The sequence below is a fragment of the Ornithodoros turicata genome, chromosome 1 (genome assembly GCF_037126465.1).
Source record: "Ornithodoros turicata isolate Travis chromosome 1, ASM3712646v1, whole genome shotgun sequence".
NCBI classification, from domain to species: domain Eukaryota; kingdom Metazoa; phylum Arthropoda; class Arachnida; order Ixodida; family Argasidae; genus Ornithodoros; species Ornithodoros turicata.
This window is the reverse complement of record NC_088201.1, coordinates 144,110,044-144,115,219: the sequence shown is the minus strand read 5'-3', so window position 1 is coordinate 144,115,219 and position 5,176 is coordinate 144,110,044.

The following is a 5,176-nucleotide window of genomic DNA, read 5'->3' as shown; positions in this document are numbered from 1 at the left end:
TAACGAGGTTACAAGGGATCGAATTTGTAGTCGTTGTAAATGAAACGGGCAGCCCGATTCTGGATGGCTTCTCGGGTGTCGCAGAGATACTTTTGGGGAGGGTCCCAAATAGGTGATGCATATTCCAGCTTGCTTCGTACAAGAGCCGTGAAGGTTAGGAGCTTAAGATGGAGCCCGCCAACCTGAGGGTGCGTCTAACAAAGCCTAGGGAGCGAGAAGCGTTAGTTATTATGTGGTTGATGTGCTCGTTCCAAGTTAGGTTGGAGGAAAGGTGGATTCCAAGATATTTGTAAGAATCTGCTCGGGTTAATGTGATATCACTTAGAGTGTAGGGGAAGGGAGGAAGGCAGGAGACCCGTCTTCGAGAAAACGACAACATGCGACACTGTGCAATGTTCAGAGGCATTTGCCACTCATTGCACCAACGCCGGATTAGTTAAAGGTCGCTTTGTAAGGTTAGTTGGTCAGAAGGAGAGAGGATTTGCCTGTACACTACACAGTCGTCAGCAAAGAGACAAATCGTGGAAGATATGCCTGAAAGAAGGTCATTTATACAGATAAGGAAAAGGAGAGGGCCGAGGACTGAACCCTGAGGGACACCAGAAAGCACAGGTACATCTGGGGATAGGTGGTTGTTGCAAGTAACAAATAACGTACGATTAGTCAGAAATTGAGCATTTTTTTCTTTATTCACATCACATCACATCACATCACAATTGAGCTATCCAATGGACGACATACGGGTCGAGGTTAAGCAGATAGAGTTTGTATAGAAGCTTAGAGCGCGGCACCATATCGAAGGCCTTGCGAAATTCTAAGAAAGCGGCGTCAGTCTGATGATTATTGTCCGCGTGGAGAAAGATGTCGTGAACAAAACTGACTACTTGAGTTTCACACGAAAAGAGGTTTCGAAACCCGTGCTGCAAGTGATAGAAGAAGTATTTTTCTTCAAGGTACTTAACTACGTTGGAGTATGCGTTCGAGAATTTTACATACTATAGATGTGAGTGAAATGGGGCGGTAGTTATTAACGATGTGGCAGCTGCCTGATTTGTGAATAGGGACAATCTTCGCCATCTTCCAGTCCTGCGGTATGGCAGAATCTTGGAGTGACTGAGTAAATATGCAACATAGAATCTTGCTGGAAATAGATCTCGTGTTGTATAGAACCTTCGGGTTAATAGAGTCCGGACCAGCACTCGACGACAGCTTAAGTGACTCAATGATTTGACAAATACCATGAGTGCTGATATGAATGGGGACCATAGGTGACAAGGCGATTACTGATAATGGAGTTTGGGTGTACCCGTTATCGGTGTTGAAAACGGATGAAAACAAGGAAGCGAAAGCGTTGGCGCAGTCGCTGTCGGCGGGTGTCAGTTAGACTGATACGGTGGGATTTTGGTGGAGATAAGATTTTCCGAAATTGTTTTGGTTTATTCGTCAAGAGAGACGGGAGGTCGATGGTAAAGAACTTATGTTTCACTTCCTTGATCGAGCACCTGTATTCCCGTTCACAGTAGTGAAATTTAGCCCATGATACGTTGTCGCCAAGACGCTTTGCTTTCCTGAATAAGCGCTTTTTCTTGGTTAGCAAGATTTTAAGACTTTTCGTGAACCAAGGATTGTGATCATAAGATTTCACGCTTATCTTTGGAACATTGTACAGTGCTGGACAAAAGTTTACGGAACGCGCGAGCGGCGTATTTTCTCTGGGCAGAGACACCCTAGCGGCGAGGGGAAGCGGGCGAGTCCACGCGTGTTGAGGGATGAAAGAGTGCGCTTGTGGCGACCCAACCTGGTAGTAGTGGTAACTTTGCTTTTGAGTGTAACGAACGCCAAAATGGCTTCGTTTTCGGTCTCCTGCACCGAGCACGAGTGGAAGTCCCTTCGCTATCGGAGAGATAACAGGGCGCTAAGATGAATTGAAGTGACAACGGGCTGCAGCGCCTAGCTTTTTCCTTTTTTTTCGCCTCAGCGTAATGCAGCTGACATGGCCTGCGCAGAGCCCGGACTTAAACATCATCGAAAACGTCTGGGGCAGCCTGAAGAATAGGATGAGCAAGATACGGACGCCTACAAGGAGCAAGGACGCACTCTGGGAATTTATAGAAGCAGAGTGGTCCTTGCTACGTGAAGACGTGGACCTTGTCCGTCGGCTATACGCTTCCCTTCCTGTGCGTATGGCCCCAGTTATTGCTGCGAAAGGGGGCCGACAAAGTACTGAGACAGTATCGTCTCCCCCTGCCTCTTCTTTTTTTGTGTGTGTGTTCAAGGGTATACGCTCTTTTCTTCTGCTTTTGTCTAATAAAAAAAGAAAAAAAAGCTAACTGCGAGCCCCTTGTCACCTCAATTCATCTTAGCGCCCTGTTATCTCTCCGATAGCGGGGAGACTTCCTTCCCGCGATAGCCACCCGCGCTCGGTGCAGTCGACCGAAAACGAAACCATTTTGGCGTTCGTTACACTCAAAAGCAAAGTTACCACTACTACCACGGTGGGTCGCCACAAGCGCACTCTTCCATCCCTCTGAACGGGTGGACTCGTCCGCTTCCGCTCGCCGCTAGGGTGTCTCTGCCCAGAGAAAATACGCCGCTCGCGCGTTCCGTAAACTTTTGTCCAGCACTGTACTCGGTAAGGTAGTTTATGTTGTCACGAAAGAGGGACCAGTTATCCTCAATGGAGTGAGGCAAGGTGCCATGAAATGAATTTTCATACAGAGCTTCAAGACCCTCGTTGATGGCTTGGAAGTTAGCTCGAGCATAGTCGTATATGGTTTTATCGTTGAATTTATGAACATTTGGACTACTTGAAGAGATATCTTAGAAAATGGTCACTGAGACCATCAGTGACATGCAAAGAAGTGATGTGCTCAGGATGGGAGGTTAAAACCAAGTCAATGGTTGACTGCGTGGCATGAGTTATTCGGGTAGGATGTGGAACGGCATGCGATAGATTAAATGTAAGGCATAAATCCACAAACAGTGTCTCTTGTGAACTCCGGGAAAGATTGCCGTGGAGCAAGTCCCAATTTATTGACCGTATATGTATCAGCGTATATTGAAGGTGTATATTACTGTATATGTATCAGGGCAGATTTCAAGCTTCCTCAGCGCGCACAGACGGTGATCTCAGTTGTCTCGCGACGTAACAGACGGAGAAAGACACCGGCTGACACACACAGACATCCCGAAGGCTATGCCCATCTTTGTTGATGCACGCACGAATCCACAGGAAGACTGCCGAAGCTCTCCCACTCGTATTAAGTACCTGTAGCTTGAACTACAAACAGTTTAGTGCACACTCCACGAAACGAGAACAGCTGATTGCTGCTTTCATGGGCGCGGCCATGCGAGCGGCCATGCGAGCCGAGAAGGACCGTTCAACAGAGGAGCAATTTTAGGTAAGTTCGAACGTGGCGCCAGTCGTCGGTGCAACAATTTCCAGAGTGACCCGAGTTCGATCAGCTCAGATAACGCTTTTTTCATTCTTTTTCTTTCGAGTAATATTTATCATTCTTTTTGATTCATTTCCAATTCTAATTCCAATTCCAGCTCAACCGCTCAGCGTGCTGACACTAGTGCAACGTAGAGTCAATAAATCTTTCGCTTCCTCGCTTCCCTAAGGAGAAGAGTACTTGAAGTATATTCCTGTTGTGTGATTCCTTTTTTCCCTCTCTAGTTCCAGAAACATACGGTTTCTGAGCCAAGACAACATAGTTGCGAGCGCAGTTGACTTACAGAAGTATCCCATACAGATCTCGTACTGTGAAGACCACCACCCCAAACGTGGTTGCCACGGTTTCGGTTTTGGCCATTTGCATGTCAAAATTCAGGGATTGATATTTTAATACACGTACGCGTTTCAAAATTTTTAAACGTGGATTTTAACTAGGACAGTCTCTCATATCGGTATCTGGCTTTTGTTCAAGACGTCCTTATTTGAGGTAATTAATGAATTTAATTGATTAGTCATCCTTATTAGTCATTATACAGTCTCTCTTGGAAAAGATACGCGCCCGTAGAACTCAACTGTGAAAATGACGTGCTCTCGTGACTTTTTTATAAAAGTTTGTCCCCCCCCCCAAGTTGAAACACACACACACACACACAAAATAAACGGGGTGCCACAAACGCATACTTTGTGGTCGTAGCCATATTTTAATGGAGATTTTTTTAAAAATAAAACAACTAGGACTATGTGTACATTAGTTTCGCACGTACGCGTACGCGAGTGGAGGAAAACCTTATCTGCAAGGTATTTTGGCATTCTAATTTGCATAATTCACTAAGATGTATTTGTGTGTGTGTGTGTGAAGCTCTTTTTCTTTCTTCGAGAAACAGAAAGAGCAGAATTGCTGGCAATCGGTTTAGATATGAGATGAATCCTTCATCTATATGCTTCAAATTATTATCCCCAGAGGTGACATTTGTTTTTAGTGCACCGTTTCAGATTTTCCATTATCGAGATACTTCGCTCGCACTAACTCGGAAGTCGGCAAGGGGGAGCGAGCCCTAACCTAACCTAACCCAACCTAACCTAACCTGAAGGAGAGCACTGCTGGATATGGAGTTAAAGATTGAGAAGTACGGCATTTTCAAAGAGGTCCTCGGAGGGAAAATTCGAGGGTGGGGGGTGGGGGGCAGAGCCAGCACTGTGAAAACTCGAGGAGCGCTGGACTGTTCCCCCTGCCCCCACATTCCGATTTATACCGAAACTAAACAGGAGCAGCTTTCCAAGCTAGGGCTCCGGAACGAACCGACAACAGTAAAAAACAATAAAAGAAAAAGAAAAACAAGAAAGAAAAAAAGAGGAAGGAAGCACAAAAAAGATATATTCGCTTGAACCGCAACGGGTCAAAAAACATTGCAAACTCGTTTTTCTTGTGCCAGTCATCGGCATTTTTAGCAGCTTTTCTGAACCGTGATGTGGATTACAGGCCCAAATAATCACAAACGAGCAAGCACGCATCCTCGCTGCTTAATTTTTGGTCACTTTACGTCGTTTGAAGTGCAAATTGTTGCGCCTACCACTAGCGCCACATTCGCGTTCAAATTGCTCCTCTGTTGAACTGTCCTTGTCAGCTCGCATGGCCGCGCCCATGAAATCGGCAATCAGCTGTTCTCGTTTTCTGGAGTGTACACCAAACTGTTCACAGTTCAAGGTACAGATACTTAA